At 34.8% G+C, this 25,940-nt stretch overlaps 1 pseudogene; it reads right to left on the reverse strand.

The window, feature by feature from the left end:
- Window positions 1–23,728: 23,728 nt before the first annotated feature.
- LOC144222093 (large ribosomal subunit protein uL15 pseudogene) lies at window positions 23,729–24,182 on the reverse strand (annotated as a pseudogene).
- Window positions 24,183–25,940: the final 1,758 nt, after the last annotated feature.

The following is a 25,940-nucleotide window of genomic DNA, read 5'->3' on the forward strand; positions in this document are numbered from 1 at the left end:
GAAACCAACATGACAATAAACTATTTGTAAAAAAAATTAAAAAAAAGAATTATATATCTTCTTGAAGTTTTAACCCCTTTATCATCATACATAACCTCTCTTAATCCCTTTTAAGTGTACTGGCTCTTGCATTGTGAGCTTGTAGTGCCTAAATGAAATAACGAGGAAGGAATGAATGCAGGAGTTAGAATAGGAGAGCTATGGAGGCTTTAGCTGGACTCCCCATTCTCATTTACTCCTCAGTCAAATGCAATGATTAATTCTGGACACATATTGATAAAATTGTTTGTTCTAAATCAAATGAGGTAATTTTTAGTCCTCATTTGATTTGTCCCTTCAACTGTATTTGACACACACAGACTACTTTCTTCTTTTGAAATATTCTTTTCCTTTGCCTTCTGTGATACTACAATCTTCTATTCTCTATCTTTTTTTTCTCCTACTTCTTTGTTTCAGGTCTTTTATCCTGTCTTACCTTGTAGACTGCGGTTCCCTTTATGACATTACTTTAAATCTTTTTTCCTTGGTGCGCTTTCTTGGGACAATCATGTTCATATCTGTGGCTTAAATTTCAACTTTTATAGTTAGGATTTTCACATATACACTTTCCATTTAGGTCAATCTCCATAAGCTACTAGAGCTTGCTGGAAAACTCCACTGGGGAAACTTTCAGACACCCTAAACACAGTGGATAGAATATTGAATTTAAAGATTTTCTTTATAACTTTAGTACTTTTTCTATATTCTTTATTTTGGTGCATGATGTCAATCACCATATCATGTTGCTCTAGCCGAGAAATTTGGAATAATTCTTAACTCCTTTTCTTTCTCATTTCCAATATCCATTCAATCACCAATTTTTGTATTTGAACTCAAATTTTTTTGAAACTATTCAATTACCTATGTCTTTTCAAATCCATGTTATTATCATATTTCACATTTGAATGGGATTGTCATCATCATCTCCTAATTGGTCTTCTCTCCAGTTCTCTCTACTTTCAAATATCTATCCTCTGTCAAACTCTTTATAACCCCTTGTTGAAATTTCAACCACTTTAATCTTCTTTAAAAAGAACAGTGGGTTTTTTTCTCCTGTCAGTGTACAGTCAGGTTGTTTTCCTGAATGGAACTCATTCTTATGATCAGCTCTCTCTTAGCCATCTTTCTTCTGTAACTTAAATGTTATTTTCTCTGGAAATCACTTTATGGACATCCAAAGTGTCTGTGAGGGGTCCTCTCTATAAACTCCTATATATTCTTGTATATTCTGTAGTATATGACTTATCACACCTTTCCAGTAGTTGTCTGATTAGCTATCTCCTCCACAAACTGCAAGCTCCATGAGAACACAGACCTTGACCTTTTTTACTATTGTGTCCCTGGAACCTAACACAGTTTGGCATGGAATAGGTAGTTAAAAGCATTTTCTTAATGGACAAGTAAAAACTGAAACAGCAGACAGAAAACAATATGAATAGTTGCAAGGAATTTCATTTGATTGTTTGCATTTTTCAAGTTCTTTTCACAAAGACTCATGGTAATTAAACAGAAAGAAAGGGGAGACTACATTTGAAGATGCTTGGAAGAAAGAGAAGGAAGGGGAGCAGCAGGAGGATGTTTCTTAGGAAAGAGGTAGAAAAAAAGTATTAGAAAGCATATTTCTTACTTTAAATATTAAAAGAAATTATTTTCTGGAACTAATATATACCTTTGGTATGAAATTCAAAAGTACAACAGAATGTACAACAAAAAGTTAATCTTCTATATTTCCTGTCACCCAACCATCCTTTTCTCCAATATTGAGGATAATCATTATGATCAGTTCTCTTTTTATCTTTCCCTATACATTCTATGTTTCATAGATATCTATCTGTTTATATGTGTGTGATTTTAAAAATATATTTTAGAGCCAGCAGCATAATACATACTTTTCTGTTTTCCATTTTGCTCCTGCAGATATCTATTTGTATGACATCTGTCCCTCTCTCTCTCTCTCTCTCTCTCTCTCTCTCTCTCATGTCATCATTAGTAATATAGCATTATATTTTTCTTTTTTTTTAAATGTTTTTCATTTTATTTTATTTTATTTATTTATTCCTAGGAGAGAGAGAGACAGCGCGAACAGGGGAGGGTCAGAGAGAGAGGGAGTCACAGACTGAAACAAGTTCCAGGCTCTGAGCTGGCAGTCAGCACAGAGCCCGACGCGGGGCCCGAACCCACGAACTGCGAGATCATGACCTAAGCGAAAGTCGGACGCTCAACCGACTAAGCCACCCAAGCGCCCCTATTTTTCTTTTTAAACCTTCATGGAGTTCCATTATATGGATGGGTCATATTTTATTTAATCTACTTGACACTGATGAACAATTCTGTAATAACAAACAGCACCAGAATGTATACCTTATATAAGCATCATTTTACTCACATGACAAATAAATAATACCTAAACATAGAAATGTTATATCAAAGGGTACATATATTTTTTAATCTTGACTTATCTTACTAAGCTGCCTCTCTCTGAAGCTATAAAGCTGTATTCCCACCAGCTGCATCTTTAACTACCTCTGTAGGCACTGCCACCAATGTGATATGATGCCAGACAAGTTTATTTTTGCCAAACTAATGGGTTAAAAAAGTCTCATTTTAATTTAAATTTAAATTTCTGCTAATCAGATATACAGTGTCCTTTTCTATGTTTAAGAGGCATATGCTGTGGATTTTTTTTTTTGTAAACAGTCCATATATTTTGCTCAATATTTTTTAGTGGGATGGGTCTTGTGATGATTTACATCAAAGTTACATATCGCTACAAATATTTACATATATAACATAATTATATTGATATATTTACAACTGTAATTTATTGTATATGCTATATACCTTATGTAATATATACACTTATAGCTATAGTTATAATTTTATATATAGGTATAGAGGTATAGTTGCATGTAACAAACATATACAGTTATGTATGTATATTGTCCGTGATATGAGTTGAAAATATGTCCCCCATTTATCTTTAATCTTCTGACTTTGTTCATGGAGCTTTTCTCCTTTTAGAGCATCTTTTAATTCTATGTGGTCATATTTATCCATTTTTATTTTACTGCCTCTGAGTTTTGTATAATTCAGAAAGTTATTCCTTATTCTAAATTGTTTTAAAAATTCTCTGCTGCCTCATTTGAGTTATTTATTTATTTATTTAGACGTCTGTTATTTGACTCAGCAGAACTTTATTTTGTCATAAAATATTTAGTTACATCCAACTTTTTTCAGATAGTTTCCCAGATTGTCATAATACTATTCATCGTATGATACATATTTTCTTCATTGACTTGAAATGCCATTCTTTTCATATATGTCACTGATCATTTGCTGAGTTTTCATCTGTGATTTATTTATAGGGTTTCAATTCATTTTGATTTGATTCCTCTTCCTTTCTACTTCCTCACCAAGACATCAATCTTTTAATTATTGTAGTCTTATATTTTGATATTATAGTAAAGATAGTTCTTTGTCATTACTCTTTATTTTTTACTAGCTAGTCATGATTATTCTGTGTGGTCTTTAGAATAGTCTATGTACTTTAAAGTATTCTGTTGAATATTTTTATTAAAGCATATTAATTACATTGATTAATTTATAGATTACTAACAACTTAATGAATGAATGTGCATCTTCCTTGGCAAAAATATAGCTTCTGTTTCTTGTAGTTTTATTTGTTCCTCAGAGGTTTAAATTTTTTTTCCTTATATAGAACTTAAATGTTTCTTATAATTTATAACTAGAATTTTGGTATTTTGTTGTCATTGTATGGAGTATTTTCTTTCATTATTCAACCTAACTAGGGTTTTTGTGTGTGTGTGTGTGTCTACATGTATAGAGGCTATTGATATCTACAACTAGTTTTTCACTGACATTAATTATCTTTGGGCTTTCAAACAAAATAATTATATCAGTGTCAAATGATATGTTCACCACCTTCCTTCCAACTTGTATTTCTTTTCCTTATCTAATTGTGTTGGACAGTACCTTCTTACCTGTAACAAAAATTATGTGTAAGAGTGGACATTACTATCTTGTTTATAACATTAATGAGACTATTTCTAGTGTAAACTTATTAAACATGTGTTGTGGACTTATGATTTCAGGTAAATATATTTTATCATATTAATAAAAGATGATTGTAATTATCATCCATAATGGATTTGGACTTCTATAAAATGTAATATACTATACAATTTAATATCTTTGTACTTAATAATAAGAGTGATCATATGATTTTTTATTTTAGATCTATTATGATAAATTGCACAGATACTTAAATTTTTTTTAACATTTATTTACTTTGAGAGACAGAGACAGAGCACAAGTGGGGGAGTGGCAGAGAGAGAGAGGGAGACACAGAATCTGAAGCAGGCTCTAGGCTCTGAGCTGTCAGCACAGAGCCTAATGTGGGGCTCAAACACACGAACTGTGAGATCATGACCTGAACCAAAGTCAGATGCTCACCTGACTGAGCCACCCAGATACGTTTTTAACATTGAAGTTTCCTCACATTTCTGGGAACAAATCTTACTTAGTCTTCTAAGATGCTGCTGAATTGTTTGTACTTAGACTGATATGATAGGAATAGATACAAAATTATGTTGAGATGGGAATGAGCAAATGTGGAACCTTATTGTTAACAAACTTGGTCATTTCACTGAAGGGATATGATAATCTATTTAATTACTAAGCATTTTAAAAGCTCATGCTAGAGCAAGGTAGTGTGCATGGGGGTTAAGAAAATTAGTAGGACATTTTTCCTATCTTCAAAAACCAACACATAGCCGATGTGAGAAAAACATTCAACAAATCATAATACAGTGTGGTCAGTTTTTTTACATGATAGCAACCTAGTGGAAATTCAGGGACCAGGACAACTTGGGATGTTTGGGGGAGTTGGGGAAGGCATCACAGTTGGTGACAAGTGATCTGGTTTGGAAGGGCAAGTTTAAGTTTGGCATAAGAAGTGGAAGAAAAATGCAAAGCAGAGGGTGGCACATGGGATATTCTCAAATCATGATGACATGCTAGAGACTGAGAGCTTGCTATGAAATATACATGGAACACCAACTAGATGTAGTTTCATAGGAAACAAAACAAAGAGATAGTTTCAGGTAACCCATACATAGAAAGAAGTGTCAACTTGAATTTAAAGCATAAGCTTTTATAGAACTAAGTTTACTAAAATTATTGAATATAAAGACTGGAAGGAAACTTAAGACTCATTTCATTTATATGGCCACCTTAGTTGATGGCATCCTTCTCTAGCATGAGAGCTAGGAATAGAGGGACGGTACTAGAAGCAACCCAAGATGTAAAAAGGCACAGTAAAAATCAATATATGCAAGAGCCCAAGGAGATTCTAAGGCATCATGGATGTTTAGCCCTGAGAGGGATAAGAATTACTTCACTACTTCACTACATAAAGAGAGACCATTGAGAATAAACACATTCTGATGGTGTGAGACAAAGAAAGAAATCAGAGAAGAAGACTGTGTAGCCAGTGGTTAACGACCACTTGCTGAATGAAATGCCAGACATTCTTATATATAATATCCCCAAACTTTACAGCAACCCTAGGAGACAGGTATTTCATAAGTGAAGCATAAGATACACTATAGAATATGCTTAAGTCACAAAGTTGGTAAATGACAGAGCCAGGATTACAGCCCGTGCCTGCCTGGTTCTGAAATATATTGCAAGAACAGAAGCATCAAGCACAGCACAACGAACTTGAAGCAGTGCTTTCTGATATCACAGTCCCATGTATGACTATGCTAGTGTGAGACTTATGGGAACTCAGAGAAGTGCATTAGAGCTCCCTGGGGGACTAGCCTTTCATCTCCACAAATTGCATGTGTAAGAGCCCAGTTTTCCTTCTGTGTCTATGATATGCCTGTAAGCATCATACACATACATGTAGCACTGACTCTCAAAAAAGGTGGTAAAACCTAGAATCAACACTGTCTTCAGGGCTGGTCTCTTATTCTGTATTAATTTTTAAGGTCATTAATTCTAGGCCCCTTTCTGATCATCCCCATATCTGTTTTCATATAAATCTTGACCTCTGTGTTTCATATACAAAGTCCTATACATTAGGACTTGGTTATTTCCAGAACCTCCCAGCTCACTTAGGCACTCAGCCTAGTACTGATAATGATAACACTTATGTGGCATTTATTATTTGCCTGTCACTATTCTAAGTACTTTACATATTTTAACTTATTTAATTCTCACAGTAATATTAATTATAATATTAATATTATAGGCAGGTACTATATCATCAGGAATTGGGCCACAGAGCTTCTAATGACAGGACGGGATTTAGACTCAGATCGTCAAAATGAAATTAACTAGTTAAATACTTTCTACATGCCAAGGTGTAGTAGGCACTCTATCTGCATTATTAGCTCTAATTCTTGCAATAACTTTGTAAGGTGGGTATTATTATCCTCATTTGGTAGATGGGGAAAGTAAACATCATAGAGGTTAAACAACTTGCTGGTAGGTGGTGGATCTGGAAAATTTTAAGCCCAGGCCTGTTTGACTCCCAAACCTGTACTATCTCACTCCCCCTCTGTGCCTGGAGCCAACCCCTCATTCTGACCTAGCTCCACACATCCATGCTGGGTTATGAAAGAGAGGAAGGAGTAAAGGACAATGTACTTTGGTCCTGGATAAGGAAGAGGGATGAATGGAAGAGGCTAAACTTACCTAAGGAAGACATCTTCTTGGCTGGAGAGTAGTAGATATTATACTCACACACAAAAGCTATTTGTAAGGAGAATTTCCAGTGGTGAGTTCAGTTGGATTACTTCCAAATATTAAATATCTGAATGAATGAAGAATTTCTATCCTCTTTACTTAATTTAGCACTTTTGTCTGAGAGCTGTTAGTGTTGGTCTTTTATCAGCAGAGAAAACAATACTGAGTTAATTTTCACTTAAGGTGTTAATCTGCTGGTTCTTTAATTTCTCACATTTCTACTCATAAATCTGATTTGATGATAAGCAAAAGCCTGCTCTTTTGCTTTAATTCTGAAGATAGGGTCTAAATAATTACTTCATAGATTATTTCTTTACACTTCATCACTTTTGTCATTTGCTTACTGTATAATTATATTTAAAATATACTTTGGCTTTAGTTGAAATTCTTTTCACTGCTTTTTTAAAAAATTAGGTTTCTTAAATAAGTATTTTTTATTATCTTGGGTTTTGCTTTAATTGACACAACCTTCCAGTTCTCCAGGTTTTTGAACCTTTCAGAATCCTTTTTTTCCTTCCAAAATCCTTGTTGTTGTTTTTGGAATTCTGTGACTTAAGCTGCTCTTTACTTTTAACATATACCATTACATATTGGAAAAATTTTATGTTAAACTATTGCGACAGTTTTTGAAATCCACATTCATTCCATAAATTTTCCTGAACACCTTAACATCAAGAGATATTTGTGGGGAAATATGTGAGAATATATAGGGATGTAGTGCTTGCAGAACTTGATTTTTCCAAGAATTTTTGTTTGTATAAACTTAGAAAAATAGTATATAAGTAAAATAACACGGTACTGTGATAAACATTCCAAAAACTTTCTGGATTTTCATATTATTGCTCATTCTCTAGGATGTTTAAAGGCACAGACATTTAAGGTATTCAATTTTAAGAAAAAACATCAATATTTCTTTACAGTTTTCTTCTTTTTTATTTCTAGTTTATATGAAAAACTTGATTTTGATTCATTTTTATTTTCCTTAAGAATTTTATTCATTTTTACCTGTGTGAAAAAAATACATACTGATTTCTGTAGAAATCCTGTTATTAGTCAGTCAAGTTCTCATTTCCTTTATTCCTGCTAAACTTACAACTACCTATAAATCCCATGCCTTCTTTCATTCAAAGTCAAGGTAACCAATTATTTAAACATGTAATTCTCAATAGATCAAAGATTTTGCCTTTGATTGGCAGCCAATCTAATGCTCTGCCTTACATTTTATTCCTCTAAGCCTCCAGATAGGGTATTTGATCCTTGTCTAAGTCCTTTGCTCTTTTTTGCCCTCACGCCACTCATCTCCTTGTAGGATCCTGCATTTCATTATTAGCTTCACACAGACCCACAAATGGCTGTTTTCTCTTATTAAGTTTCCCTGGGCTCTTCAGCTGAAATGGGGCTCTATTTTATAGAAGTGTATTTCTACTCATACTGTTACTATTGCCTTTTATTCATTGCTTCAGTTTGCTCTTCACTAGATTTCTTTTGAATTTTCTTTAATTTGGTCCCCTAACTCATGAATTCACCAAAGCCATACTTCCAAATGTCACTAATAATCATTTCTTGTTAAAAACCCAAAGCTTTCACTCTGTTCTGGTATTTCTTTCATTCTTGATTACTTTAGATATATTTAAAACTCCATTCATTGCTTATATATTTTTCTCAGTTCTAAGACCTAAGTGCTAGATGTTTGATGTCATGTCTTTCAGATATGTCTTTTCAAAGTTTTTTAAAAAATCATTTATATTATTTGGTCTTTTGAGGATCAACTGTAGATTTTCAAGGTATAGCTGAGCCCTCTACTCTTCTATTTTCAGGGACTAGCAAAGTGAAGGATAATTGGAACTGCATTTATATTCCAAAGTCTGTGCTTCCTTTGTTCTGTATTTTCTCATTGCCCAGAGGACATATCCACTAGAATAGCCCATTGGCATCTTAAACCAAACAATTTATCAACTTTCCTTATTTCTAAGCCATTTATCCTACTGTGTATATGTGTGTTTCTTGAGAAAATCTTAGTGATTAATTGGATACTATATATTGCCTGTATCACCATAAGAAGCAAAATCTGTTCTGTCTAATATAGTAGCCACTGGCCGTTTATGGCTATTGAGCACTTGAAATGTGAGTATGATTAATTTCATGTTTCTTTTCCATTTTAAATGTGGCTAATACAAATCTTAAAACTTTAGGGGTGCTTGAATCGTTCAGTCGGTTGGGCATCCCACTTTGGCTCAGGTCATGATCTCATGGTTTGTGAGTTCAAGTCCTGTGTCAGGCTGTCCACTCTCAGCACAGAGCCTGTCTCTTCGCCACTACCCCACTCATTCTCACTCATGTGTGCTCTCTTTCAAAAATAAATTAACATTAAAAAAATAAATAACATAAAATTTCATATGTGGACCATTTTTTTTTCTTGGACAGCACTGTGCTAGGATTTACTATAGTCATAACCACAAAATCTTAGTGACTTAGCTAACAAAGGTTTAGTTCTCCCTCACGTTCCATGCCTGTTGCAGGTTGACTGAAATTTGTGCTCTAGATAACTCTCACTTTTGAACCCAGCTTCATGGAGCAGCCACTGTCCAAGTCAGCCAGGAATAGAGGGAAGGAGAACTCTGGGGGTCGTGAACAAATAATGAAATTCTCTAGCTTGGAAATGACATTTTACATATCTACTGTGATTCACTGACCAGCAGAAGTCACAGAATATGACATGTTAACAATAGCATCAGAAAGTGTGTCCAGAAGGTGGAGAGCCAAAAACACGGCAAATGGTACTAATAAATACTACACAACCTTTTTATTTATTTATTTATTTAAAAATATTTTTATTTATTTCTAGGAGAGAGAGAGAGAGACAGAGTGAGCAGGGGAGGGTCAGAGAGAGAGGGAGACACAGACTCTGAAATAGGCTCCAGGCTCCGAGCTGGCAGTCAGCACAGAGCCCGACGCGGGGCTCGAACCCACGAACCGCGAGATCATGACCTAAGCAAAAGTCGGACGCTTAACCGACTAAGCCACCCAGGCGCCCCTACACAACCTTTTTAAAAGTTCTTTCTGATGTTTTTTTCTCACTTCTTATAGTCTCTTAATTGCAAAATGGCCTCAATATCTGTTTTCCTATAGTTGGCTATTTGGAAATGCTATATTGACAACTCTACTATTTTTTTAGAACATAATGATAACTGCTAGCTAATCTTTAGAGGTAGCTTTAATTATTTTTAGTTTTTGATTAGAGCATAGCCATTGTTGGACAAGTCCCATGTAAAATGGTTACAGTTGAAATTAAATGTGTCTTTGAAAATTTAGAAAAGCAAACATTGGAAGGTTATCGTTTATTCTCTTTGCTTATATACCGTTTTCTTTCTGTTATTTTTTTCTTTAAACTGAAGGACTTTGTATTTTTCAGAATGTTACAGAGATGTGGTCCCAGTTTAGCAAAATCTTTGTAACAATTAACACACTGTCAAGAGCTATAATCAATCACTAGTAGAACCGAAAATATGGAGTTAGTCGTTACCCCATGAGTGTGGGGGCAACCATTCCTTATATAAGACACTGCTGGTATTAGTGTCACTTGCTTCTTCTGGAAAATAAAGCCTGTTTTCTTATTTATTCAAATTCACATTTTGACTTTTTCAGAGAATTAATGTAAAATCCTACATGAAGGGCTCACTCTCCGTGTACAAATGAAACCACATTTTTGACACAGTCATTAAAAGAGATCCTGTAAGATGCAATTATATAGAGAAGCTAAAGATGATAGTGAGAAGGGCCTAGGCTTTGGAACATGGACTTTGTAGCCAGGAAGCATCTCCATGCCATTATTTTCTAAGTGACTTTGATCAAAGTATTTAAGCTTATTAAACCTCATCTTCTGTGCTGGAAATTGGGGATAATTCTTAGCTTGCATGATTGTTATGTATCTAAAAGACTTCGGGAACATATTAATTCTATACTAAATGCTAGTTGTTATGAGAAGTGATATAATGTAGCTTCATATCCCAATTGGTGGCAACATAAAGAGCATGTTACTTTTCACAGAATGATTCTTTTGCAAAAGCAGTGTTCTCATTATTAGTTTCTTCTTGATAGCATTTTCATTTTACTTTGACATTGTACAGTCCATTCCAATTTGTCCTTCAACCTTATTCTTGATGTAGCTTTGCTATGTGTTTTTGAACACATTAGGTAGCCTTTCATTTAAATCACTAGAGTCTTTTCTTCAAGCTGACCCCCCAGCCTGGGTCTCTGACTTTGATCATTTTTTTCTGTTTCCCTTACCCCATAGCACTTTGCATATGCCAACTTCATGGTATTTATTACACATGCCCTTCAACTATAGTCTTGTATACATGACTTAATTGCTCTATAAATTTCAAGTTTTTTAGGGAAGGAACTGTCATAAATAAAAATCATACAAAAGTGAATGGAAAATATATTCTGTACTAAGTTCTCCAAGGCCTTCATCTCAAGTTAAATCTCTAAAAAACACAAAGAGGTAGATGTTATGTTATTCCTGTTTTATAGATAAAGGAAATTGAGGCTAAGACAATAAGTACCCAACATGACACCAATAGGAAGGATTCAGATCCAAGTTGGACTGTATCTAAAACTCAGAATCTGGGGGCTCCTGAGTGGCTCAGTCGGTTGAGCGTCCAACTTCGGCTCAGGTCATGATTTCACGGTTCGGGGGTTCAGACCCTGCGTCGGGCGCTGTGCTGACAGCCAGCTCAGAGCCTGGAGCCTGTTTTGGATTCTGTATCTCCCTCTCTGTCTGACCCTCCCCTGCTCACACTGTCTGTCTCTCTTTCAGAAATAAATAAAACATTAAAAAATTTTAAAACTCAAATTCTGAACCACTGTCTCCATTTTCTGCCCTCATCCTTCCCACCTCCTATGGAACTCTCCACCCCTGCAATACTCAGCATAGTGCTTCAATTTGTCCTTTTACTTGATTAATAAATAAATTCGGATTTTCTTAACCATCAATACTTTTATTGGTAAGCAACTCTTATGTTACTCATTAAAACTGAGGGTATCAAAGCATTCATAACTTAAGCACTACAGAAAGAAATACCCATTTCCCACTATCTTAGTGAAAAAAAAAAAAAAAGGCCAATGTCAGGACATGGTGAAAGGGTCTGTTTCAGCTGTGCAAGAGCTACTTTCTAAACTGCAATGCCACCATCTTGTTTCCCTCATGGCTCATCTACATGATAGATATCATTTCCCCTTCTATCTCTCTTTCTTCTTCATTTATTACCTACTTATTCCTTATGCTTTTTTTTTTTTAGCTTGGCTCTGTTTTGAGGTATTTCATAAAAATATATAACATTTAACAAAATAACAATGAACAGATGAAAAAGATTAGAGTAAGAGAAAAATATGTGTAGAAAAAAATAGATATCAGGGTTATGGTTTATTTACAAAGATGCAAGTCATATGATCTTAGTAGCGAGTGAGAAGACTATAAATTTAATGCTGATCTTCTTTACACCAAAATAAAGTACAAATATAATCCAGTATAAAGTTTAGTGTTACTAATATGGTAAAGACTGCTCACCCAAGGAAAATTTATCAAGTACAGGCATGTTTTGGTATAGTGAAAAATATCCTGTATTACATTCAACATTACTTTTATCAATGGCTTCTTGATAAGTTTGGCTTTGACACCTAGCAACACTGTGAAACTTACTTATTAAAGAGTGTGTATTCTGTCTTTCCACCAAATGCCTATCTTGTTCTCTACCATACTTGAACATGAGGCTACAAATGACAGGACTGAGGGGGGGCGGTTCGAGTCTGAATGAGATATAAAATGATATGTGGGAGATATGTGAATGGAATTGTATTTAGGCTACCAAAGTTATGAGAGGCCAAAACTGGAGTGAGATGGTCAAACCAGTTTGGACAGACACCACAGATGTGAACTCACTTTTGGTGATGATGGACAAGACCTATTTTCCATAGTGACTTCATATACATTTTTAATATTTGCTCACATTCCAGTAGTGTTTCTTCAGCAACCATTGCTAGCCTTTGGTTTTATATTATCAAAATATCTAGAAAAAACAGAATATCAAATGGTTATGGCATTTTTTAAAATTTCAAAATATGGCATGAAATTTTAATAGAGCCAAGGGCATGCATAGATGAGTTTTAGCAGAACTGAGAATATATTCATAATCATCAGTTCTACTGTCATGATCTGAAACTGATTAACTGATTTACAGAGTCATGTGACAAAAGAGGAGCCTTGATCTCAGAATTTTTACAAAGTAAGGGTCTGTGACTAGGCTGCAGCAGGCAGTGGTCCCCTGTAAGGGGAGAATAGAAACCAAGTTGCCTCCTGGAGTGCTCTGTTTGAGTGGTGTTGGAGTCTTAGGAAAATTTGATTGGTTTCGTGAATCCCTTTCTCCTTGAGCCTGTCTGCCTCTCCCAGATGTGTCTGTGGGAATGAGAAGACGGCCATTGATTCAGCTGGTATCTTATCAATCACTGAGTTCTTTTGAAAGATGACTAGGCATAACCCTCATCAGGTTCCTGCTATGTTTTAATCAGAGCCAGTTTTTGAGATGGTTAATCTTCCCTGATAATGAGGATTTAATTCTATTTTAAGTGTGATTTTGACTTCCTCTTAGTTTCCATTTTTATTACTGTGTTTCTTGAGAGAGTTAATTACTCACTGATGTTTGGGGGATGAAGTAAACAATCTTTTCAGCTTCAATGTATATATAGTAAAACATTAAGGCAATATTTTCAGTGTCCAAGATTACCTATCTCAGAATATCTTCATGTGCCTGTTAAAATGCAGATTTCTGGTTCCTACTCCAGAGCCACTGAAGTCTGAGAACCGGTACCTTATATAAATTAGTGTAGCCAAAGAATAACTTTTATTTAATCATTATGGTTTTAATTATTTAATGCTTTATTGTGATATAACAGTGTTAAAGAAAGACTAGTTGTATTTCCATGAATTACTATATTCCTTGTGGGGACTATAACCCAAGTAGGTTTCCTCATCTGGGGCTCCACAAGGAAGTAAGCCCTGATGACTTAAGACATGTATTGTATTTAATGAATTAGCTTCTCTTATGCCTCTAGAATACCACTTATGTACCAACCCAGGAGAATGGAGAAAATAATTACTCAATTTTCTGTGCCTGAGGTTCAGAAGAAGAATCTTGAAGAGAATTAAAATAATCTTTTTTTTTAATTTTTTTAAATTTTTTTTGAGAATTAAAATAATCTTATTGAGTTTATAGATTTGGCATTATCAAAGACATGAAATATATTTATATATTTAGGACAAATTAAAAGCTTTCCATGTCTTCCGATGTTTTTTAAAATGTCTTATTATCAAAGTAAATCATGTACATGTAAAAAAAAAAAGTCAAATAGTATTCTTTAACTTTTGCTGCAGTGACAAGCAAGTCCAAAATTTCAGTGGCTCATAATAGTAAAGGCTGATTTCTAGACCATACTGCATATCATAAGTTGTCTGGGGACTAGCTCTGAAACTTGTGTTCTCATTCTGGTACTCAGGTTGATGATTAGCCACCAGACTTTCTGATTCATCTTACAGAGAAAAAATATAAAAGAGAGAGGGTGATGAATTGTGTATTGCTTCTTAAAGTCTCCACTTAGAAGTGACACATGCCACTTGTGCTCACAAGTCCTTTGCCATGACTAGTAACAGTTCCATGCAGTCTCACCAGGACCAAGAAGTGTAGTCCTGTCATATTCTCAGGAACTAAAGAACTGGGAATATTTAATGAACAACAGTAATGATTACAGGTTATATTGAAAAGCAAATGGTGATTGTCAAAGTCCTCTCTCTTGCCAGACTCTGTCCTTAAATGACAACCACTTCAGTTTCTGTGTTTAGCTCTTCTGATACTTATTTTAAAATGATATGTTGATATCTCTCTCTCTTTTTTTTAAATCTACTTATACATTGTGTTTTGACTTGTTGCTATGAAATAAGACTTTAGTTCATTCACACCATCAACCTTCTCTGCTTCCTGCTCAGATCCTCCCTCCCCCCCCCCCNGTTAATTGAACATGTACTATAGTAAGAAGAGCATATACCAAGAAAGATGAATACATGGTAGCATGGAAATAATGGGTTTAACTTAGAAGTACAGTAACATGATAGCTAGACTCTGCTTTACAGAGCAGTAGAAGAACCAGGGCTTTGGAAAGAAGGGTCTGGGAAATGGGAGAAATCTGCAAATATAAAGAATGATTCCAAATTGTACAAAATTTGGAATATGGTAAAAACATTTGTTAGAGGATTTAAAGAGAATTCCTTCTAAATGACACAAGGTGGTGTTTTTCTTAATGAAGTATTGGGCTTATAGAGGAGGAAATATTATCCTAGTATATGACTCAAGGTTGCAACAAAGTACATTTGCAGCAGTAACATCAAATTAAAAATATTTATTAAGTTTAAAAGTTTGTAACTAATCTAGTGATGTAAATGTGGAAGTAAAGTTAAGTCTGTCAGAGCTGCAGTAGAGCTGTCAGCACAGAGCCTGATGTGGGCTTAGAACCTGGAGATCATGACCTGAGCCAAAGTAGGATGCTTAACTAACTGAGCTACCAGACGCCTCTAATGAAACCATTTTAAAAATCTTTATTCTTGGGGCGCCTGGATGGCTCAGTTGGTTAAGTATTCGTCTTCGGCTCAGGTCATGATCTCGAGTTTTGTGAGTTTGAGCCTCATGTTAGAGTCTGCTTTGGACTCTGTGTCTCCCTCTCTCTGCACCTCTCTCACTCGCACTCTGTCTCTCTCAAAAATAAATAAACATTAAAAAATTAAAAATCTTATTCTGTTCTGTAAATTTTTCTGTCTCTTTTAAAGTTCACTTTTCTCTTTGCTTAGTTTGGCCTTTTATTTTTTTCCACATTGCTTGTTTTCCTTTAATGTCCGTTAGTCATCGGATACCTGTAATGGTTAGAAATGAGATATTTCCTTCGAAGCTCTATGATTGTGGACAGAACTAATCATTAGCTTTCTCTTTACAGTGAACATCAATAAGCCAGTAGTTATATTAAGGGACAGGAAATGTCATATGTTGAGTTTTCTTTTAATATTTTCTTTAGAGAAGAACTCTTTGTACTTGTTTTTGTTTTTACTTGGGATACGTGATGAACTCCTAAATATTTTGCTAGATCAGGTTTTCTATTTAGAGACTCTCATTCAATCTCCCCATTTTTTTTTAGTTTCATGTCCTGTCCTTAGTCTTATTTATATACTCTTGCCCTTTAATTTAAATATGGCATTAGTACAAATGTGAACTAATACTCTAAGTTGACATTACATGCTACATGTCTATTGTCCTTTCCATTGCAATAGCTATAGAATATATTGTTTTGTCTAGATAGTTGTAGCTGGTCTTATTTGCCTCTAGAGTTCTAAATATTTCCTCTAACTTTACTCCTTCATGTTCAGATGACCTGTTGTTAGCTCTTAATTTGCTGTAGGTAGTCTAGAAGAATGTACTGAAGAAAACCTCAGTACTTACTTGCAGCATTTTATCTATTTCTCTCATGACCCTGAGGTGTGTGTCAGATAAGAATATTACCTAGCTTAATTCCGATTTGTTAATTCTGTTAAAAATATCCATTAATGGTTGCTTTTCTTGCACACTAAAATATTAACTGTCTTTTAACTAGAATTCTTCATCCAGAAAAAAAACCGGTTGCTTATAAAGCTTCCAGCTAATTTCATAACATATGTTCTGATTTTCTACTTTTGTCTATTAGCATAGCACTTAACAGTGTTCTACAAAGATAGCAAAAACGGATGTGCTGCTAATGAAATCTGTCACTGAATGTGGGGCTTCCCTGGCACAAGTTAGTAAAGAACTTTGAGCTGCTTCAAGATAATGATTCATTCCCAGCACTATTCTGCCTTTTCAAAGTAGTACATCAACCCCTGATGTATACTTGGGAGCTTATCCATTAGGATAAAACCAGCTCTTGAATAATTGTTTTGAAGATTTTTGATGACTTTGACAAGTGTTACTTGAGTGGAATGTATATCAGAAGATAGCAAACATATTTCATTATCTTGTGTTCTGAAATATGGCTAAAATCGATAAAGTCAGATATCCTAAGTGAAATTTTTGTAAAGAGAATCTTGGATTTCTGAGAATAAGACATTGATAGGATTGATGGTGATTATTCATTAATTTATATATGCAATTAATAATGTTTATTGAACCCAAAATCTGTACCGGTCACTACATTAGAAGCTAGAAATAAAATGATAAAGAAAATAAATGCAGTCATTGCCTGCATGAGGCTTAGAGACAAGTAAAGAGAGAATTATAATACAATGTGATAAATGCAACAAAATATTACTTGTCATGGGAACATAGATGAGTGACAGTAAAAAAGACTTGTATGGAGAGATGGAGGTCAGAGTAGTCCTCTCATTGGAAATAATGTCTTAACTGAAATCTAAATGATGTACAGAAATTAACGAGGCACAGGAAGTCAAATGTGTGTGTTTTAGAAAAAAGACATGTGGAAAGTTCTGAAGCATGGGTAGGAAAATGGTATAATTGAGTAACAGAATAATTTTGAGTGATGAATTATTGTGTTGGATTGGATGTGACGTGTGGTAAGTCATAATGATGTGCTAAGTCATAATAGGGACAGCCTTTATCTGAAAAGTAATAGGGAACCCTTATTTGATTTAAGTAGGAAAGTGCCATGATTTTGTGCATGTGTGTTTATTACTCTGGCTGCTGTGTGGAGAATGATTTACAGAGAAGCAGCAAAGGTAGGCAGGGAGACAGAGGGCTATACATTTATTTGTGTAAGAGATAAAGAAGTGACAATGAGGACAAAGAAAAAAGTAGGTGTCATAGAATTTGTACATTCTAGTAATTTACTAGTTATAATGGATGAGGTCAAAGGTCTCAGGAAGCACCATATTTTCTTGGACACTAAAGTGATTATCAGTACCATTCTCTGAAAAAAGGAATACATGGAAAGGATTGGGTTTGAAGAATCCCTTGAGACAAATTTGAGATATATTGAGTTTGAAATACTTGTGGAACATCTGATAGAGGTATGTAGTAGGCAGTCAGAAAAATAGGTTTAAAAAAAGATTTGACCTAGATATATAGAGTTGGAAGTTTTTAGTATGTATGTGGCAAATGGGGCCCTAGAGTTCATGACATAATCCAGACAGAGAGAGACTAAAGTGAAAAGGGAAAGGGTTCCTAAGAGAAAACTGAGGAATCCCAACTTCAAAGAGAGAGGAAACCTAGTAGGCCCTAGAGTTAGGAGAAAGACCAAGAAGGAGCACTGTCACAGAACTGAGGAAAGAAAGAGAGGTAGGAGGGTGGGGTGGAGGGGACATAATCCAGAATGTCAAATGACACTGACAAGCCAATTTGTGGTAGAGTATAAATTTTCTTTTAGATTTGCTACAGGATGGTCATTGATGACTCTGCAAAGTCTTTATTGTCAAAGATGGAGAGAAGTCTGGGAGGTGGTGTAAAGGCAGAGATAGAAACAAATGTATATTACAGAAGACTTATAACTAAGAAAGTATATGAGAATTAGCTTTCTCTGAAGCCCTGTCAGGGAAGAATAGAAATAGTTTGATAACTAGGTTGATAAATAGATTGATTTAAAAAAAAATTTGAGGCTTTCTCACAAGAGTAACAATAAAATAAAAATGTACATAAATTAGATTTCACTAGATTGCTGAAATCCCTGATTCTTGCCAGGCGATAGTTGTATGATTCCATTATATTTTTTTCTCTCTGTTATACATGGGTATAATAATCCTTGACAGTTGGGTTATGGTATCAAATCTCTGCATTATTTTTCAACTCACAATGGAGTGATAACAAATGTCCAATATTATTCCTTTACATATTCTTTTATGTATACACCTAAAGTTGAGTAATACATACAGATCTGCAAACAAAAAATTATTTTGCATCTTGAAGAAAATAATTCAATATCTTGCATTCCTTAATTTAATGAGTAATACTCTTTCTTCCTAAATAATATTTTTAAATTAATACATGTACATGCTTTTAAGAAGAGCAAACAGTAAAAGGTATAAAATAAAAATGTAACCTTTTAGCATAAGCCCCTGACTTACTCCTTGGAGACAACTATCTTTTCAGAACTTTTCCCTGGATCTGCATTCAGGGAATGCAATAAGATATGCATTCAGGTTAGGCTTATCTACTTTGGGGCACTTGTTAATTGAATTTGGGGCTAGAGTGACTTGAATTATTTAAATTGTTCTTGGGTACAATTACTATTTTCTCTTATAACTATGTCAGTGAATATCAATATGAATCTCTCCAAATATTCTTATTTTCATACCAGAAGCCACCCCACCATCAGCTGTCATTTGCGTTCTCTCTCATTCTGAACTATAGTCTTGTAAATCTTTTATTCACTCAACAGGATTATAGCCCATACTTTGAAAGAAGTACTTTATCTTAATTAGTTCCACAGGTGCCTTTCTTTTAAAAAGGAGATAGTTTCCACACTGTCTCCAAAAGAATGTTTTAGGGTCATTATCCCTTTGATAAATGAACTCACTGCTGAGCTGGGGTTTCCCTGAAGGGTCTCTGTGATGCACAGAAATGCTGTGTTATAACTTTTGATCCATTATTGCCCCAATTTTCTCAATTTATCCAATATTATTTCCAGATATGCAGTCCCAGATCTCCAATGAACCATACTGATGCTTCCTTGTTGATTTTATGTACTTATTTTTCCTCAGGTTGCTACTAAACATAAGTTCTTCTCTTCATACTAGGTATTATGTGCCAGCTTTTACAGAATTAGATTGTTTATGGCACTGGTATGAGAATAAAGTGCTTACAGACAATGGGTTAGTGGTTTGAATTCTTCCCAGACTATCAGTAGTCAAAAGTTGTTAGCACTCTCTTGGGGTCTATATAAAATGAAGGTGGTCTGATTATGATTCCAAGCCAGCAAGAAGGAGCCTGATTTCTGTTACAGAGGGCAGGGACAGAAGTCTTGGTAAGGAGAGCAGATGTCTCCTTTGAATGGCTTATAAAAACAAAACCTGAACACATTCTAATTTTTTCCCCAAAGCTCTATCCCCGGGAGTAGTATAGTGTTTCATTTCCCTCCCCCCAATCATTTCTTCCCACTATAGTAATTCTTTATTAACTTACTCATTTACTGCTTTCTCCAACACTCAGAAAGTTCTTTGAAATTGTTTCTGTTTTTCTTGTTCCAAAATAATGCCCACCAGAAACACCTTTGGCCTCTCACTCACCATCTGCCCCCACCTTGTTCCCGATGTTTCTCTGGACCTCATAGCTTATCACCTTATCAAATGGGAACTATAAATCTGTACTGCGTCTCTAAAATTAATTGTCTGGTCAATATATCAAGGAAGCTTTGTGCACATTTTACTCTGTCAAGCTAGGATATAAAATATATATAAAATGATTCTTAAATGCTTCCTATATGAGCTAGACTTTCAAAATTTTGCATTCCTTAATATAATAAAAAAAGTAAAAGAGACAGTATTGAAGACATTCAAGTAAACTAAAAACTACTTGAAAACCAGAATGTTTATATGAAACCAGCACCAAAATTTTTCTTTCCAGATCATGTGACGGTTCTGTGTGGATTATGGATTTAATATATGATATGTAATATGATCTGACTGTAGAGCTAATGACCAATTAATTTAAAGAATTCTCTGAAGAAAATTGCAGTATATGATTTAATTTTGGAGAGAAAGACTGGGTTTCGAAATTATTTATCGAAGTAGTTTTCAAATTTTGTTTTTTACCAAAGCCTACAAAAATGTATTAATTTATATTAGGATCTAGTATACAAAGACACATTGACACATATGTGTATGCATAAATATATATATGTAAATATATGTATAGACTTGTGTGTGTATGTAACAGATATGAGAGAGAGATTTTATTAAATGATTGGTACTTTACTATCTGCAGTGCCTTCCAATATATTATATTCTTTTTTATTCTGCTGTGTTCCATTAAAAAATAGCTGGCCACATCCCATTAGACTTATTTTATGTACAATTAATGGGTCATACATTGCAGTTTGAAAAACACTATGGGTACCTGGCTGGCTCAGTTGATAGAGCATGTAACTCTTGATCTTGGGACTGTAAGTTCAAGCCCCACATTGCATGTAGAGATTACTTAAAAATAAAATTTTAGAAAAACACTGATCTGTAGTGACCCTTTGAGAATTGTGAATATATATCTATATTATACCCTTCCTACCACAGTTGCTTTTATTCCAGAAAAAGATTTGTGATAAGACATGTTATACATTGGAGATTTTGTTTAACCACTAACTGAATTTCTATTAGATTAAGGGTACCACATTTTATGAATGAAGACTAAAAATATGTTCACCATCACTGTGGAACCAAATAGTCTGTATCTATTCCCCTTTCACATGACTTGATAGTAAATTCAGATAAATTATGTGTTTAAAATGATTTTTCTTTGTACTTATTTGTTTTTTCAATAAAGAAGAGACTGCTTTCTAAAGTATTATTGCAGCGTACTTATAAACTCTGAATGTTCCTTAGCAAAAGATAAAAGAAAACATTTCAGATTTTGGTGAAGCAAAGTGATATACAATATGTTTTACTTCGTATACCTATTTTAATATAGTGCCAGTGAGCAGTAAGGGTTTTTTTCCCCCTATGTTTTTCCCCCTATGTTTTCCCCCCTATGTTTAACACATATTCCTGTGTTAATAAAAATGTTGCCTCTCATTTTATACTAAAATTTACTTTCTCCCTGAATGAAAAGAATGCTTCCTCTTTTTTTATTAGATTAAATTATTTATAGGCGGCATGGTAAATCAAGCAATGCTTGTGATAAAATTGTTTGCACCAGTTCTTTATGATGCTTATATTACTGGTGGAAAGATGACCGTGCATATTTCTGAACCAAAATTAGCCAGCTGACAATGGTAACCCTTAGGATTTGGAGGAAAACCAATCCTTTGTAAATTATTTTTGAAAATATCTTTTATATTTATATTCTGAATATATTAATGAATATTATTTCATATTTCCTCTGCCTGCAAGTTACCAGTATTGTTCAGTCTACTGTGCAAATCAGTCACACCATCTTTTCTAAAAGCTAACCTTTCCCAGTGGGCCATTATTGGTGACATAACCTTATCTTCTCCCTCAATGATGAATTCCACAGTTTACTGGCAGATGATGGTATTCAAAATACAGAAGGTGATGAGGAGATTATGAGGATGTGGCACTTGAATTAGATTCTGAAATCTGTTAATGAATCCTGAATTGTATTGTTGGCTCAGTTAAGACTTGACTTTTAATATCTCAATTGCACTTATCTATGGTGTCTCTTACATACAGTATTGCAATTTGTTGTAAATTTCTCTTTAGCAAGCTTTTTTTTTAAGCTTATTTGGGGGCACCTGGGTGGTTCATTCGGTTAAGTATCCCACTTCCACTCAGGTCTCACGGTTCCTGAGTTCAAGCCCTGTGTCAGGCTCTGTGTTGACAGCTTTGAGCCTGGAGCCTGCTTCAGATTCTGTGTCTTCCTATCTCTCTGACCCTCCTCAGCTTACCCTCTCTCTCTCAAGGAAAATAAATAAACATTAAAAAAATAAAGTTTATTTGTTTATTTTGAGAGAGAGAGAGAGAGCATGAGTGGGGAAAGGAGAAAGAGAGAGAGGGAGAGAGTCTCAAGCAGGCTCCACACTCAGCATGGAGTCAGATGCAGGGCTGGACTTCATGAACCCTGAGATCATGACCTAAGCCAATATCAAGAGTCAGACACTTAACTAACTAAGCCACCCAGGTGCCTCTAGAATCTCTCTTTTTTATGTTTATTTATTTTGAGAGAGAGAGAGAGAGAGAGAGAATGGGGGTGTGAGGGACACAGAGAGAAGAGAGAGAATTCCCAAGGATGCTCCATACTCAGCACAGAGCTCGAGCTTGATATGGGGCTCAATCCCACAACTGCAAGATCATGATATAAGCCTATATCAAGAGTTGGACACTTAACCAACTAAGCCATCCAAGTGGCTCTCTCTCTTTTAATTATTTTAAATGTTTATTTATTTTTGATAGAAAGAGACAGAGTGCAAGTGGGAAAGGGGCAGAGAGAGAGAGAGGAAGACACAGAATCCAAAGCAGATTCCAGGCTCTGAGCTGTTAGCACAGAGCCCATTGTGGGGCTCAAATTCACAGACTGCAAGATCATGACCTGAGCAAAGGTCAGGGGATTAACCAACTGAGCCCCCCAGGTGCTTCCCAAGCACCCTCTTTAGCAATCTTGCAAAAATTTTTTCCAAATGAAATGTGAATGAGAATTATATTTGGAAAATTAAGGTAGAAATAATTTTAATTTTTAATAAATATATGAAGAGGTTTAGAACAAAAATCATCCATGATGTTCTCTTCTGCCCTTGATAAGATTTGGGATCCAATATATTCCATGCTTGGATAAAAAGCACGTTTAGGCATGCATCAAGGTACTAAGGAGGGATCTTCTATTGTTATTATGTCTTCCATCAGGCTACATAGAGGACTAAAGGTCAAGTAAAATAACAATAAGTTAAAGAAAAGGACTTAAATGAGTTCATCAATAAAAATTATGTTAGGTATTTATCTTACATTTCCCTTCAACATACTCATCATACAAAATTTGCAAATAGCCTGGGTGTCTTCATAATTATCATATGGCCAGTTGGTATTTTAGTATATTTCCTGAAATCACTGAAAAGAAATATTGAAAGTATTTGCTAAATTCTCAAGGTTTACAAACAACATTTGTAACCTTCAATGTCTTTTTTTCTTTTAAAGAAAGCATTTGTTAGCATTTAATGAACCTCCTTCCATGTGTCTTCAAGCTATCAGGACACAGCACCCTCTTCCCCCTTCCCCTTAATCTTCTCAGCTCATCTATTAAAGAATTAGGCCTTCATGATGACAGGCTGTTGTGAGGGCTTTCCTTTCCCCAAAACTTTGTAGTAGCCCAATCACACCACATCAATCATAGGAGCAGCTCCAGTCTTGTTTTTGGCAGCATTGACCCGTGTCTGCTCCCGAACCAAGGTCTACAGTTTATAAAGGTTGACAGTTGAGTAGAAGTTCTGGTGTCTCCTTAAGTGGTAATGCCTCATAGCATCTTTTCCAAAGTGACCTGGGGTGATTTTTGTTGAAGTTGATCCTGTGGTATTTAATGTATGCCACCAGCATTACTCCTACCTTCTGGATGCTTCCCGGGCTTGCCCATATGGCCTTGGCTATGGCTCACATGACCTTGAAGCTTCCTGGTCTTCCTCCGTCTGGATGGCATTGTTGGCAGTCCAGGCAAAAGAGCCCTCAATGTCTTTTTGAGACCATAATGCTAACTACTTAGTGAAGTTAATTTTACTAACACAGACTTAACGGTAGACCAGTGACTTGAACAATAGGATGAAAACTGGAATATTGTCATGAAACATCTTGACATGGAGAGGTTCGGACTCATTCAAAGATGCACCATAATTTAGTTGCTTATAGCTGTATTCTGTAAGGAATGGGTTGTTATTTTAATTCTCTGGCAGTCTTTTTCTCCCTACATATAATGATAACTTCTCTTTTCTCATCTCAAACATTTCTATGGATCTAGCCAGATTTCTTCCTTTACTGTATTATACTTATTCTGAAAAAGGTCATTCTAGTTTTTTCTAATTACCTGCACTTTTGTCCTGCCCTCATCTATGACGTTTATAGCACAGGAGTCACAGATTGAGTAGACTGGAGGTGTAGAGATGAGTGGATGTGATGACTGCGAAAGTGAAGGAAGGCCAGTGAAGGGCAGTGATGGGCAGATTCCTACCAAAAGATTTACAAAAGAAGAAACAAAAGTTGGAAGAATTAAAATGAAGGATCATGGCATCTTGGGGGAAAAACAAAACAAAATACAAAGCTAAGCCAGTTCAATGCTAATTTAAACTAAACACAGGAGCTCTTAATTCTGCTAAGGTCTATATTATGGATTCATTAAATTGGTTGAATGCTCTTTGCCATTTAGTTAATATGTGAGATTTGAATAGCTTAAAGTAATTGTTAGAGTAATTGTTTTATGTTCTTTAAAAAAAAATTGTGTTTGAAAAATTCTCTTTTATGATCTCTGATCCTAAGAAAGCGTATTTTTGTGCCCTGAGGATACTCTACATTTTAAAATATCCTCTTGTCTTCTACATGTACTTTGGATCTAGTTTGATGGAATCTCCAAATCTTAAATATTGCTATAAATACTTTCTTCAAGAGAAAAACTATTATACCATAATATAAAACACTTTTCAAAGCAAATAGGGTTGCATTGCAACCATGGAGCCAAAGTTATCTGGCATCAAACCTCAACTTAACCATTTATTACTCAGTTGACCCTAACCAACCTATTTCACATCTATCAACTTCTATTTCTTCACCTGTGTAATGTTCTCAGTTATACTTACTTACCTAGAATTTTGTGGGCATGAATAACGATAGTACTTTTCATGAGATAAGCACTCAGTAAATGGTAGTAGTAGCTGTCTTATTAATTTTGTTGTTGTACTAATAAAATCTCTGTATATAGTTCTTAGGTACCATAGCAAATTATTAATTATTATAATTTATATAATTACAAAACCATAATTCTTTATGTAATTATATAAATCATAATAACTCCTCTTAGTAAATTAGTAGAAAACTAAGTAAAACATATCCAAAATGACAGAGAATACTATTTGCAAGCCAGCCATGAGATGATGACTGTTAAGTAATGGAGGATTCTTTTCCTTAGAAGAGAAAAAAAATATTTATTCCATATTGAAATAGACTCACTATGGAAAATTTATGTCATAATACATGAGAAAATTTCTGTAGTATGTGTGGCTAATACCCTGGAGAATAAGTTCATTTTCACCTTTGTGAAAATAGAGAGAAGGTTTTTTGATGGTAAGTGAGAGCTGGCCAGCCAGGAGGAATGAAAGTCAGCTTATGGAAATGAGACACTTAATTAACAGGTATAGGGTTAGAAAAGTTATGATGGTTTTAATTACCTCACAAGTTTTGAATGATTATT

This window comes from Crocuta crocuta, unplaced genomic scaffold, assembly GCF_008692635.1.
Source record: "Crocuta crocuta isolate KB4526 unplaced genomic scaffold, BGI_CrCroc_1.0 scaffold716, whole genome shotgun sequence".
NCBI classification, from domain to species: domain Eukaryota; kingdom Metazoa; phylum Chordata; class Mammalia; order Carnivora; family Hyaenidae; genus Crocuta; species Crocuta crocuta.